This window comes from Balaenoptera physalus (assembly GCF_965194825.1).
Source record: "Balaenoptera physalus genome assembly, chromosome: 8".
Classification (NCBI taxonomy): Eukaryota; Metazoa; Chordata; class Mammalia; order Artiodactyla; family Balaenopteridae; genus Balaenoptera; species Balaenoptera physalus.
Window position 1 is genome coordinate 93747647 of NC_138887.1, and position 15695 is coordinate 93763341.

Genomic DNA, 15695 nt, shown 5'->3' on the forward strand with positions numbered 1-15695 from the left:
GTCTTGGATTTCTACCTTGCTCCTTCATCTGCTGCATATTTTTCTGTCTTCTCATTTTGCTTAACTTACTGTGTTTGGGGTCTCCTTTCCACAGGCTTTAGGTTCATAGTTCCAGTTGTTTTTGGTGTCTGCCTCCAGTGGGTGAGGTTGGTTCAGTGGCTTGTGTAGGCTTCCTGGTGGAGGGGACTGGTGCCTGTGTTCTGGTGGGTGGGGCTGGATCTTGTCTTTCTGGTGGGCAGGGCTGCATCCTGTGGTGTGTTTTGGGTTGTCTGTGAACTTAGTATGATTTTAGGCAGCCTCTCTGCTAATGGGTGGGGTTGTGTTACTGTCTTGCTAGTTGTTTGGCATGAGGCATCCAGCACTGGAGCTTGCTGGCCGTTGCGGGGAGCTGGTTGTTAGCATTGAGATGGAGATCTCTGGGAGAGCTCTCACTGACTGGTATTACATGGGGCCAAGAGGTCGCTGGTGGGCCAGTGTCCTAAACTCATCTTTCCCACCTCAGAGGCTCAGGCCTGACACCAGGCTGGAGCACCAAGACCCTGTCAGCCACATGGTTCACAAGAAAAGGGAGAAAAAAAGAAAGAAAAAAATTTTTTTAAAGAAATAAAATTAAAAAATAATTAAAATTAAAATAAAAATTAAAAGAAAGAAGACAGCAACCAAACCAATAAACAAATCCACCAATGATAGCAAGCACTAATCACTATATTAAGATAAACATAAAAATCAGAAACAAGTCAGTCACAGACAACAAACCCCAAGTCTACAGTTGCTCCCAAAGTCCACCACCTCGATTTTGGGTCAATTCGTTGTCTATTCAGGCATTCCACAGATGCACGGTACCTCAAGTTGATTGTGGGGATTTAATCCGCTGCTCCTGAGGCTGCTGGGAGAGATTTCCCTTTCTCTTCTTTGTTTGAACAGCTCCTGGGTTTCAGCTTTGGTTTTGGCCCCACCTCCATGTGTAGGTTGCCCTCAGGCTTCTGTTCCCGCCCAGACAGGACGGGGTTAAAGCAGCGGCTGATTAGGGGGCTCTGGCTCACTCATGCTGGGGGGAGGGAGGGGTGCAGTAGTTATAACTGGAATGCGGGGTGAGCCTGCAGCAGCAGAGACCAGCATGACATTGCAACAGTGAGGCACGCCATGTGTTCTTCCAGGGAACTTGTCCCTAGATCAGAGGACCCTGGCAGTGGCGGGCTACACAGGTTCCTGCGGGGGGAGTGTGGATAGTGACCTGTGCTTGCGCACATGATTCTTGGTGGCTGCAGCAGCAGCCTTAGCCTTTCATGCCCGTCTCTGGTGTCCACACTGATAGCTGCAGCTCATACCCGTCTCTGGAGCTTGTTTAGGTAGTGCTCTGAATCCCCTCTCCTCGCGCACCCAAAACAATGGTCTCTTGCCTCTTAGGAAGTTCCAGACTTTTTCCCGGGCTCCCTACTGGCTAGCTTTTGCGCACTAGCCCCCTTCAGGCTGTGTTCACGCAGCCAACCCCATCCTCTCCCTGGGATCTGACCTCCGAAGCCCGAGCCTCAGCTCCCAGCCCCAACCAGCCCCAGCCATCGGGTGAGCAGACAAGCCTCTAAGGCTGGTGAGTGCTGGTCGACACTGATCCTCTGTGCAGGAATCTCTCTGCTTTGCCCTCTGCACCCGTTGCTGCACTCTCCTCCATGGCTCCGAAGCTATCCCCCCACCACTCCCTGTCTCTGCCAGTGAAGGGGCTTCCTAGTGTGTGGAAACTTTTCCTCCTTCATAGCTCCCCCCAAAGAGGTGCAGGTCCCATCCCTATTCTTTTGTTTCTGTTTTTTCTTTTCTCTTTTGCCGTACCCAGGTACATGGGGATTTTCTTGCCTTTTAGGAAGTCTGAGGTATCCTGCCAGCATTCAGTAGGTGTTCTGTAGGAGTTGTTCCACATGTAGATGTATTTTTGATGTATTCATGGGGAGGAATGTGATCTGCCCGTCTTACTCCTCCTCCATCTTGAAGTTCTGGCCCTGACATTTATTTTAATAGTTAAACTTATTGAAATGTAGAATGTAGGCACCCATATCTCAAACATGGAGAACAAAGTCTGAAAATCAGTGAGTGTTCAATAACAAGTATTTGTTAAATTTATTAATTTATTAGCTTTTGTTCAACGATATGTTTTGCTTTTTGAAACCTAGTTTGAATCTCAAAATATATTGATATCCAGTCCCAATTTTGTTTTACCTGCATTACAAGATCCATTGCCCTAATATGATATATTGACCTGTTCTTCTAGCACTATTAAAATTTTATGCATGCCTCATTCATATTTTATGATAATTAATAGTATCATTTAGAAAATTCGTCTCCTAGGAGATGAGGACTTTTGTGTCTTATCAATTCTTTTTTGAAACATCTGACCTAGGAAACACTTTAATCACAATATTTAAACTTTTTTGTAGTTTCTCACAACCATTGTGACAACCAATGCAATTAACTGTTCGACCCCAGTATAATTTGTCCTGTCTAATTGATATTACCACTACTTACCTAAATCAGTTATGATTGCTTCTGAAATACCTAGTGTCATACTCAGCTCCCAGTCTTTACTGGTTCTTGCCCACATCCTATGTTTTTTGTATCACAATTGCCTTCTGTAATCACAATTACTACTACCTCTTTCTATTTGAGTATTATTAGTCAGGGTAAGTAATGTTAGCTGTGTAATAAACAACCCTCAAATCTTGGAGGATTGACAATATAAATGTTAATTGGTGGCTGTTGACTTGTGCCGAAGTACAAAATGGTCCCCCAACTGTGCGAAGATAAAGTTCTAATGCATGCAGAATTTCAGAGAGCCAGTACAACCGACTCTTGGCCATTTCTAATATATGTCTTCAAATTCACATCCAGTCAACAGAACAGGGAAAGAAACAGATTGTGGAGCAATTCTTAACTGCCTTAACCCAGAAGTGACACATCATTTCTGCTCACATTTCATTGGTGGCAACCAACCAGTCTTACGACTCCACTTATAATCAAAAGAACTAGAAAATAGTTTGTACTCAAGAGAAAGGAAAAGCCTAATTAAGCATCTGACCAATCTTTGACACAAATTTCACATAAACTCATGGATCTTACAGATTCAACTTGTTCAAAATAATTATTTTTTATCACTATCATCTTGATACAAAAACTGCCATGACATTTCCAGTGTAAGCTTTCACTACTTCCTGAAAGGATGTTAAGTCTGAAAAAACTCTAGGCAATTAAAATATATAAAAGGACCCTACTGATCTTTTTTATACTCAAGACAGGAAGTCAGCTAAGGTCCCAATTCCTTTCAAATGGAGAATAGTAGTAAAATCCAACATAAGGGCACTAGGGATAGACAAGGGTCAAGACTACTGCAACTGCTAGGTCAGTTTTAGCAGTGACATAATGGAAGACGTACGGGTAAGATTATAAATTGAAGTTTATTTTTTAATATATTATGTCACTGTCCTTTTTTTTAAATAGCAATGGGGTTTTATTGACAACTTGGAATTTCTACAACTTTGACAGTAGTTACTTTGGACTTCAGTTAAAGCCTCTCCAGGCTCAGTTGCGAGCCTAATCAGTATTTCCAGGTAACTGATGCTTGGGTCCAGTCATTTCTGAAGTATACCTTTCCACTTATGACTATAATCAGAAAGTTGGTCTGACTTCAATAGCTGATAGCCAAACTGTGTCAAAATTTTCCTTACCAGATAAATGGTAAATTGTCCTAAAGATATACTATATTCTCTTATAGGGAGAATTCAGCTTACCATGCTATCACAAATTGTTATAAAATGTTAAAACTTTATCTAACTCAGTTTCAGGTTTCCTTGTTCCCTTCACACTTTGAACGGAAAAGCATCATCACTTATTTTTATTACTGAATCCTGAAATTCTAAAAGTTACTTTGCGTATTTCATTTGCTGGGCCTTTTCTGTTCCAAAATTCATTCATATGCAGAATTACCCATGATATTCTGAAGAAAACAGGATGTCATTCTCTAAATGAAACACTTGGAAGGAGGATTATTTCTATTTCAAGCCTCCAGTTTATTTTAATTTATTTGCTGATGGAGCCAAGATCTGCAAGAACAGTCCCACATTCTCATGCTGATTCTAAGTGCAGAAATCTACATCATGACCTCTGTATTAACAGACACAATATATCTTTAAAAATAGAGTGTTCCAGCTGTATGTGCCAGGGCCCTAGTGGCTTCAAATCTCAACAGACAACATTACTACAGAAAAGCTTCGGTCTTGAGAAGAGTGGCTTTCACACAATTGAATAAGAATTTTAGTTTTTTTATAAAAAAGCAAGTGCTGAGCTTAAAATACATTGTCAGAGTACCAGCATCCAAAATAGAGTGAAAATGTATGCCTCAACTGAAGCAGTTTTAGTCTGTCACTCATTTCATGGTTTATAATCATTCTCAAGTGAATATTATCAAGAAGGTGCTTTTGTCTCCATCTCCCCTGGGTGCTCTTCTGTATCTCCATGAACAATCCTCAGACGAGCCTTAGAGGAAGGCTGAGTTTGCTATTCACATTTGATTGCACAAGCTCCTGGGATGGGGTCAAATCAGTGATTTAGGAGCCTTTCTCTCTGCTCATTCTCATTCTTCTCCCTCTTCTAGGGCCACAGAAGAAGATAAACAGCCACTAGCATGTTTAGAGTAAGCTATATGATGTCAAAATAATTGAATAGCTGATGTTTTGTTAGGATATAGATTGATCACTGATTAATATATCACTGATCAATATATCCTTGGAGGCCAACATCATTACTGTAAAGGAGAAGGAACTGTTGAAATTGATGAGCACGTGGTCAATGGGGACCAGAGATGCCCTTAAAGGAACTAGCAGTTTGGATGTTTTTCTCAGAAGGTGGGGAAATACATGCCAATTACAATATCAATTAACAGTGTATAGCATTGTAGACATTCCTGTGGATGACTTATTCAACAAGTGAAACCTGTAAGTTAGATGGCATAGGTATTATCTACACTTTTCAGCTGAAGCAATGAAGATTTGGAGAATTTAAGTGATTTAGCCCATCTTCAAGTTAGGATGTGCTAGAGTCAGCATTTTATAAAACTGTTCCTGTGATTCAAAATCCTATGCATGCTCTCTTTTCACTACACTAGTGATTTTTTTCAGATTGTATTCTGCAGTGATATGGCTCTCTGGAACAGAACTTTGAGGATTGCCGTAAGGGGAAAGCAGAGAATCCAAGCAAGTGGGAATGCCAATAGCATCTTCTCTTAATTCAATCAAAGCAACCCCATGTCTATTGTTTAAATTGGGATTTGATATTAAGATTACACTTGAAAATTTTTTAAAAATCATAATTGAAATAACTAAACAACACAAGCTTTTAGCACAAAATATTGTACTATGTCATGTTTCTTTTTCCAAATAAGGACTGCTCAAAGTGATTCCTAGGTAAAAAGTTCATCTATCAAGCTTACCTAGAACTCAAGACCTTCAGGTTGTGAGACCGATGCACTGCTGGCTACACCAAGATGGCAGCTCTAAGTTTACCTAGAGAAACACAGGAATTGAAAGATTAGGATATTTTTAAGGCTAACAAATGTATGTATGTATTTTCTCTGCTAATCTTGTTTAAAGATCAAGTTGTAGTTGATTTAATTTATTAGATTTAGCAGGTGTCCTACTGGGGGTCTGGCACACCAGCTTTTCTATTAGAAAGGCAATGGATCCTTCTATGACAGGACCCTGAATCCTGCCACAACTGATTAAGGTTGACACCTAACCCAAGTTGGGCCAATTTCATTACCTTCCACAATAAAAAAAAAAAAGCCACCATCACTACAGTTAGGTACATCAAGCTGAATCTGAGTCACATTAATAGTGTAGCTACACAAACTACAAAACTTCCCAGGTTTCTTCTCATTCTGAAACTTATTTTCAATATTTCCTTTGATTCCATTGACATTCATTTTTATTGTTTAAGGTAGTTCTAGCTTTTGTTTTTCCTCTTTTGCAACAAACAATATCTTACCTAAGAGCAGTAATTTAAAAAAAAAGTACTTGTGGAAGCAGCTGTGTTCTATAATTCAGGGTGCTTTTTCTTTTTATCCTCCCTTATTAATGAGCTTAAGAAAAATACTTAATTACTATTACAGTTTACAGTAAGTCAAATATCCATCAAGTTTAAGGATTTTCTTAATTTGTTTCTAGTGTATTTTTATAACAAATACTAATGATCCAAATATAGGTAAAATTATATCTTTGTAAAGCCTATTAAATAAAATCACAAATGACAAGGTTTTTCAGATATTAAATTCAATTTCTCTTTTCTTAATTTCTACCACTAATCCTAGAAATGCATTTCTGTATTTGAATACTCTTCCTTTTTTATGGTTATTGCTCTAAAATATTTGAAAACAGGCTACTTAATTTTACAATATTGTCTCAGATATGATGACTGCATATGGGTTTTTATCTGAGTACATACTCTAAAATAAGACTGTTCTTAAATAATCACCATATGAAGTAAAATCCCTATTTTACACCACATTCTATTAGCAGAAATGTGAACTGTACAAAATGAGTAATTGTATATAAAGGAAGATTTTACTGATGATTAAACGTCTGAAATTTTATTGTATTTCACAGTGTATTATTTTATTAACCTGGGAAAAAGAGGACACTTTGCACATCTTTTAGCACCCATCCATCATTATTCAATTAAACAGACTATTTGAAAAATAAAATTCTCATGGTAAGCTGCTGAATTGGGCCATTCTGAAAGTCTTCTAATCATTTTTATGCTTTGTTCTTATTAGTTGTACATTACTGCCTTATGTTCCCTTGGTTCAGGTACCTATCAATTCACAATTGATTACAATAACCTCTCAGCTGTCTTTCAGGTCCCTGGCTCTTTTCTTTACTGTCACTCCAAATGCAAGTCAACCTATATCCAATTTATAAATTAATCCTCATAAATACCTCATTCACCTCTCAGCTTGTTAAAATGAGATTAAAGTACTTTTTTGTTAATTTAACACTCTTGGGAGGTATTCAAGGGTCTCCAAGTTAACACTACCTTGCCCAATACAAACTACTTTTATAGAGCCAAGCATTTGTAATGCATTTTCTCTAATCCTCATAATACACGTTAAGTGCACTTAGTTATTCCAGTTTTACAACTGAAGAAACTGAGGCCCAGATAATTTAACCGATTTTCCAAAGTTATGTAGCTAATAAGTAGAGGCATCTGTTTCTGGACCCAAGTATGTCTGTATTCCATAAAAGACTTCATTAAAAAATAGGTTCCAAGTTCACATAAATTTAGGAAAATAATCTATAGCATATCCATCTTGGAAATTCAAAGTTTTCATTAGCATTTGAAGGAACTGAATAGTCCTACATTAACAAATGCTTTCCAATTTGATTAACCCAGCATTTCCCTAACATATTGAATCTCACTATCTTTTATCATGTTCTGCTAATAGCATTACTAGTAGACTATTGTAAAAGTATTTTTGTCTGCCTAATGTACATTCACATGCCCCTTTTCAGGGCTTCACTAGGAATTTCTTTCTCTGTGTGGCCACAGTTGTGCTGTCAATACCTGCCTCTTTCCACTGCAGTGGTATATGCACTACCCAGGTTGTTCAATGAGAGTACCACATACTGTGGGACACAGTGATTACTTCACCACTAGCAAATGACCTAGGCAAGGCCAATTCCAATCTTTCCTAGGCATTAGAAAAGTTATCTTTACAGAGGCATCTTTATACGTGTATAGAATAAAGCAAATAAAGCCAAAGATATAGAAAGTAAGTAACTGAAACCTCTAGGTCCACGTATGTCTAAAGTAAACTTGACCCTTGAATTCCACAGACACAAATGACAATGAATTTTCATTTGGACTAAGAAAATTTGAATTGAGTTTCTATGCTTGTAATCAAATAGTCCTGACACAAAGAACTATAAAATTTATGTACCAACCAATGCACTTTGGCAAAAACTGCACAGTCTATGCTAAAAAATGCTTTTAATTTTCTTCGTTATACTGTAGATTGCAATAAGCATTTTTTCCAGATTATGTGTTTTCAACTATTGTTTCCCTGTGATGTGATGTATATTTAACTACATGTCAAAAAGCTGCTAGGTTCTTTTTTTTTTTTGTATTATATTTACCTATAAGCTTGATTCATATTACTATTTAGCCAGTTACTACAACCTTGTCTTAGATGCTCTAGAAGCTTAGTCCCTGGATGGGGATTCTTGAGCCAGTGACTAAAATATTATTCTCCGATGAAACATTTAAGGGGGTGAGAAAGACAGGGAAGGGGCAGAAGCCTACAACATGTGCATGCAGATGAAATCCAGCCTCAGCCTAATCCTATGGGGAGTTCTAAGCAGAGGAACGTCCACAGAGACATCCTACCCTGAAGCAAACTATCTCCCACTCTCTAAGGGGGATTCTAGGAAGAATGGTTTAGCCTCAACTGTTAGTAGCCCACACTCACAGAACCTGGGAGATGAGTGATCTCAGATCAGAAAAGGGGATCCTGGCAAGGCAACAACCGTCTACCACAACCAGCAGCTGCTTCCCAAACACACTTAAACGGCACAGCGTAGGCTAGAAAGAACTCGATTGTTCCAATCAGATTAATCTAGGTTAAACTCCAGCTCTGGAATTTCTGGGTCAACGTGAACAAGTTATTTCTCATCTATTGGCCTAGGAACTTTCCTTTGTCATGACTAGAGGTAATATAGTAGGTACTAAGTAGCTAATAATTGTTAATACATACATATAAAAGCAAGTACTTGGTGGCTTTTCTAATCTCTGCTAATCCAGAGAACATTTACTCGATATACAAAAATAATTTTAAATAATTTAAAATTTTGCTGCAGCCTCTCAAAAAAAAAAGGCCGATAGAGGTTACCTACATAATAAATGTCAAACTGCCTTACAATCTTCATTCTTAAACTCTGTCCTAAACTTGAAACCACAAGTAGCTTCCCCTAAGGTTTCAGGCATTCTTCCTTCTAGGATACCCCAATCTACCTTCCACAACACAATAATTATTTGAGCATTTTGAATTTTTCCTTTTGTATTCGTTTGCAAGGGCTACCATAAAAAAGTACCACAAGCTGCGTGGCTTGACAAAAACGTGTCTTCTCACAATTCTGGAGGCTAGAAGTCTGATATCAATGTGTTGCCAGGGTTGGTTTCTTCTGAAGCCTCTCTTCTTGGCTCATAGATGGTTCTCTTCTATGTTTCTTCATATGGTCTTCCTTCTGAGGAGATATCTGTATCCTAATCTTGCCTTTTCTTATAAGGACACTAGTCATATTAGATTAGGGACCGCCCTAATTACCTCATTTTAATTAATTACCTTCTTAAAGGCCCTATCTCCAAATATGGTCACATCCTGAGGTACCAGGGTTAGGATTTCAACATCTGAATTGGGGGAGAAAAACACAAGTGTGGCCTTAATACATTCACTTGGCTTGTAGCTAACGTTTACCAGACACACTATTCTTGCCAATGTAAAGCCTATTGGCCTTTCTGGCTTCATGACATTGCTTGTCACTCTTTATTGTGATGTGTGTAAAAATGGCCCAGGAACCTCTCTGGCAAAGGAAAACTCTACTGGGTACTTCTGGGGCAGGTGAGAGTGAGTAATATGAATGGTCATGAATTAACATTTTTTCTGTCGCATTTTATAATTAAAAAACATGTTAAAAATAGATCTTATGGTAAAACATCTCATTGAGATTCAACATTGGTAGTAGTAATATATGTTACAGCAGGCAGTGATCATCTTACCAGAGATGTGAGGGAGGGCTGAAAGAAAACTTACTCTGTGAACCTGAGATTATTAGTTGAAGGCAGTATGACTACTTCACTTTTTCCTCAGGCAAGGCTTTGTTTTATTTAATTTCAAATTCAGAGTGGAAAATAGACTGAACTCTTACGGAGATGGTGTTTACTTTATAAAATGTAGAGCTCTTGCAAACAGATATGATTACTGGAAAGAAAATGACTAGATCAAGGTTATTTTGTTTACATATATATCCTACATATCATACATACCATGTCATAGTTCTAGAGAGCTTAGTGTTATGTTTGTCTGTAACTGCTGCCTGAAGGCAGTGCCAGAGCTGGACAAACACAGGTCAAAGAGAGGATCTCTAACATTTTTGGAGTGGGAGAGTCAGCTAGTGGGCTGCCTACCAGCCAGAAGGAGTCACTTGTCTGAAGAGAATAGTGTATCCTCCAACTCAGAGAAATGGAAATCACTGTTGAAATAGCGTTAGGATCAAAATCCAGAGCCAGATAATGAGAGATGAGAGGTAGAGGCTATAACTTTACAAATTATTTAAAACCGAGAGAGAGAAAAAGAGAGAGAAACTTAAGACCAGTTATTAATATTTTTATTTAACTCTCATTTCTGTAAAGGAGATATCCACCATATTTTCTTAGCATTTAAGAAGTAATTTTCCAAGATCTGCCTGATTATTGATAAATAATCCAAAGCTTTCCATTCCTTTATTTCTTTCCAGTATGAATTTTTAAAAATGATCTCAATAGCTCAGAACCTTCAGAATCATCATTAACTTACCAGTCTTTATTTATTAATGTTCCTTCCTTGCATCTTTTGCTCCCTTTTCTCTCAAGTATTTGTAAAATTCTATTCTCTTCAAACCCTTTGGCTACCATGAATTATTTCTGCCTTTTCCTCGTACTGAAAACTACAAATAATGTAACGTGTCTTTAAGTTTCTTCTTTTCCTTTTTTCCATTTTCAATATCAGCCTGTATTATGTTAAAAAAGAACCATAATAAGATTTTTATAAAATACTAATGACTTAATAGTATGATTTGCGATAATTCTATTTTTTCAGACAGCCTGGAACTATGTAAACATAAGACCCATGTAAATTTATGATGGATATATCTGTACATATATAAATTTATATACAATGGTGCATTCACATGTTGGTGACATTATATACTAATACTAGCAATAGGTACTAGGAATATTTGACAAAGTATTTAAGACAGATCTTATGTCAATCTCACTTAAAATATATTTTCTGGAGTGTGGTGTGTGCCACCTAGATTCCCTTCTAACCTAAGGCCCACCTTCCCCCAGCTGCTGGGCGTGTTGGCTACTGATGGCTCTTAGCTGATTCTGTCTCAGGTAGTTGTTCTCAGCTGAAAAGAATATACTTATCTGAGGTCACATCTCCCTCCTGAAGGTCAGTGTGCATCCAAGGCCTGGTTGATACTGGGCTATTAACAGCTGATGTCCTTGCCTCGAGTTGGAGCAATCTCAAGTATTGTTCCACCCCTAGAGCTCCCAAAGGATAGACTGAGACCTATGGGTCGACATTACAGTTCAGTTCTTCCCTGTTTAATCTTGTTTCCTTTACTCTTCCACAGATGTTGACCCTGAAGGTAGTCCCTTATAAATTTTCAGCATAAAAATTTCTGCCTCATAATCTGTTTTCCAGGCAAACCACCATAAAACTGTTGGTACCAGGAGGGGTCCAAGGAAGCAGGCTCTAAAACAGAATTTTGGAGCTGGACCACCTGACCACCAGGTGCAAAATAAGACCCCATTGGTTGCAGACTGTTGCAATGCAACTGTGAAATTTTGCCAATAGTTAATGTCTTATTTTTGAGATAAGATATATATACTGGCAGGTATAATATTTGTTTTAAGTTCCTTGGAAGAGCAAGTTATAAGAACAATCCTACCTTGATAATTCTTACTAAGTGCCATTTACGTACTGGAGGAAGACATTAAAAAGCAGGTGACTAATCACTGAAGAAAAGTAAGTGTGCAAGGCAGAAGTCCTCCTTGGTAGCATGAAAAGACTCATCTCCTATAGCCAGAGGGCAGTAAAGCTAAGAAACCCACAACTTAATTATGAAGAGAGTAGTAGAGTAGTAGAGTTCCAGGGAAGAGAGGAAAGAGAAAGCTAATGAATTGGACCAGCAATTCAATGTAACTCAATATAAGTAGCAAAGTTCAGGGAAGGTTAACTCTTAGCCCCGTCTACGTAACCCACGTTTGCTATGCCAAATGTGGTTGGGAAAGATGGAGTATTAAGACCTGGCTTGAGGACATATGTTTCACTGCACTCAAAATCCTTGAGACTCCGGGAGTCCACTGAACTCTCTCTGGACTTGCCAAAGTGGCCCACTCCTTACTGTTAGAGGGTAGAACTACTAAAGCTGTAGCAGAAGCCTCTGCTTTCAAGACAACATGTGTACCCTTTCACACTCCGTCTCATGGCCAGCCACCAAAGCCAAGTCACAACATGCCTGGGGAAGTTCTGGGCATTCTCCTAAGTTACAGGATATAATACTTTGGCAGGGATCTCAGGAAACAATATTAACATACTGCTCTTGAAGTACAGAGAAAGTAATGGTCCACACTAAGTTAAATAGAAATGCCTGTGGGAGATGCTGAAAGGATCAAAGGCTCAGAGCAGGCATGTTAGAGTGGCTATGCTGTGTATGGCTGGAAAATCCACTAGCTACCTATGTTCTGCACAAGGACCTGATGGGTACCCCATGTACCAAAATGGTAGAGAATGCACTAGTTAGACGAACACAGCACGACTGTAAACCTCAGTGGCTGCTGTCCCTTGTAACAGGGACAATGGTAATACTGTCATAGAATTAAGCTCACTGATAGTAATGAGGATTGCACGCTCCCTCTCCCCTTATAACAGAGGCCAGGTGGAAGTATTTAACCAGCAGAAGCAAGTATAGTTACCATCATCTTAATGAGAGACAAGGTTGGAGTAAAGGCCAAGAAAGCCTGATTGCAAAGAGGTGTGGATGTAGTTAATAGGATACAGCGTCTCTAGGATCAAGAAAGTTGGACAGCTAACAAAGGAAGAACCCTACAACACCACAGCAAAAGCATGTGGCCCAGATCTCCAAACCCTGCAACACCACAGCAAAAGCATGTGGCCCAGATCTCCATGGCATTTACCACTGTTGCACTCATGCCTTTCACCTATGGCACAGGGGGGTAGAGTGCAGTCTCTATCAGCAAATGACAGAGGAGAGAAAGTAGCAAGCTTTGCTCAGAGGTAGGTTGGCTCGGTAGGTGGAAGCAGGCTAAAATGTTCTGGTGCTGTACTTCTGCCCCACTGAAGACAGCAGTAAGGGAAATTCTCTTATTAAGCAAAACTTCAGACAGTATGCTTAGTTACCACTTTGTGCTGGGGCCCAAGGTAAAATCACTTAAGCCACATGCAGTGACAGAAGACTTGGCTGATTGGGCCAGGCCTGGAAAGAGAAAATCCTGAAGATCAGGGATAAGAGGTGCAGGGAAGAGGCATGGTGACATCACCATTGACGTGAGCACAGAGGGTGAGGTTCTTTGTATTCCTTATTAACCCCCAACAGAGAGTATCCACCACAGAAGGAGCACTAAACAACCAAGGTGACAGAATTACTTGACCAGTAATTCTGATTTGATCAGCAGGCCTCTGTCATTGTCTGCCCCACAGCAGGCACGGTTAGGTTCACAAAGACTCATGGTGATAAGGATGAAAGATACACACGGGGCCAACTGTGTAAGTTCCCACTCCACAAAGCTGATTTAGCCACTGCCGTCACTAAACATCCAACTCTTAGCCACAAACGCCAACACTATGTCCTGATATGGCATCCTACCTGGAGGAGACAAATCCGCCCCTTGGTGTTACCGAACCAGGTTCCTCTTGCTCGAGCACAGTGAGCCGAAACACCGAGACATCAAGGTTTGCAGCAAAGTGAGGGTTTACTCAGGAGTCAGCCAAACGAGGAGACCGCAGAACAAATCTCAGATCCACCTCCTTGAAGGCAAGGAGACTGGGTGTATGTAGGCATAACAAAGAAGCAGAGCACGCTCAGGCGTGGGGAACACGGGGAGCATGGGGAAAGGTGATTGGAAAAAAGGGGCGGTGATTGTCTTTCTGCGCAGGCGTAACTAAGCTACAGGCTCTGCTCTTTTTAAAGGTCTCTGAGTATGGACACTTGCGCATGCCCAGTGGAAGGGTCGGTGGTCCTAGCCTGTCTTAACCAGTTCAACTGGAACTAGATGCAGCTGATTCCAAGTTCATAGAAAACAACTCAGGCAAACATCTTATTGTTTAGGCTACCTGCTGTTTGGAGGGCATGCAAGTCTTAACAGGACCTTGATTAGTGAAGGCAGGTGAAATGGATTTAACCCACGGTTTCAGTGGCACGTTGATTACATTCAACTCCTTCCACCTGGTAAAAGCCAACAATTAATTTTGAACAGAAAGAATACGTATCTAGGGCATAGGTTTGCCTTTTCTGCACCGCTATTTAAAAACATAAAAAGCATTTAATCCACTGACAGACCCAGCATAACACTGCCTTGCACTTGGACTTGTGACACACGTCACAGCAAAGGGGTGCAACAGTACGCACATGACCACTGAATCCCCTAGTCTTATCAGATATCACGCCTCGCAGCAGCTCTTGATCTGCTGTGTTTTCAAGAGGTAGAATATATACATCTAGCAGCCATGCATGGAAGGAGTAAAAAAACAAAAAAAGAACTCTACCTTATCTCATCAAATGCTTACATTATTACTTTAAGAAAGATTAAGTACAATTCCCAATGTGGAAACACCTAGAAAGAAGAGTGAGAATTTCGACCTTGAACTCTGACTTACCTTTTGTCCACTATGCATCACTGCCTTTCCATATTTGCACCAAAATCAAAGGACTGAACAAAGAGGCAGAAGAACAGCAGTGAAACATGTAAAACATTGACCAGCTTAAACTGGTTTTGTTTCCCTAAAACGGGTTGTTGATTAATCAAACCTGGAGTTGTTTTAGAGACAGCCCTGCGCATGTGCGAGATGGGAACCCACGTCTCCAGGATGACCCCAGAGCAGTGAAAAAAATCAGAACATGTGAAATTCCTTAAAAATTTATTGACTTAAATAATTTTGCCTATGTTACACTTAATTAAAAAAAGAAACCCTTAAAAAAAAAAGGATATGAAACTCAAAGAATAGAAATGTTGCCACCTGACCTCTTTACAAAGCAAGAAATCCTTCAATAAGGAAAACATAGCTTCCAGCAACCTGAGTAGCTGGATTACCATATATGGACTGATTAGAGACTAGCCAGTCATCTTCTGCCAAGTTTGAAATTCCCCTAACCACTTAAATTCTACCCCAACCCTGGATGGAGGAGACAAGAGTTGAGCCCTGCCCCCTGTCTCCTTGCCTATCAACCTCGAAATAACTGAAATCAACCTAAATCATCTAATAGGGAATTACTTAAATAAAATATGGTATATATACAGGATGGATGAGCATGCAACCATTTAAAATCTTATTTTTCTATTGATTGATTTACCCACATTATAGTTAGTTACTGGTAGCACCTAGCCTACAACACAGGATGTTTAATGTCTAATTCAATGAGCTATTGACCATATACTATTGGATTGGTCTTAATCTCCTTAGATATAACACACTAGCACCATCACTCTCCCATTCTCAATCCATGACCTGTCCTTCCAAATTATGTACTTTATGTTGAAAGATGTAATCAAGTCTTGATTAGTTATCCCTATATGTGCCTATAATTCACAAATAAGTTTCATATCTGCCATTATTAGAAACAAATACATTTTTATCTTGTTTTTCAAAGTACATAATG

The 15695-nt window shown here is 39.4% G+C and overlaps 1 long non-coding RNA gene across 2 annotated transcripts in view; it reads right to left on the reverse strand.

Moving 5' to 3' along the window:
- Positions 1-15269, reverse strand: part of LOC309665757 — a 135688-nt gene extending 120419 nt beyond the window's left edge. The window contains exons 1-3 of one of the 2 annotated variants that reach the window (XR_014266664.1): positions 14696-15269; positions 13686-13846; positions 5471-5543 (exon numbers count right to left, since the gene is read on the reverse strand). This is a non-coding gene — a long non-coding RNA (uncharacterized lncRNA). The other variant, XR_014266665.1, reaches the window with a different exon arrangement.
- Between the last annotated feature and the right edge of the window lie 426 nt (positions 15270-15695).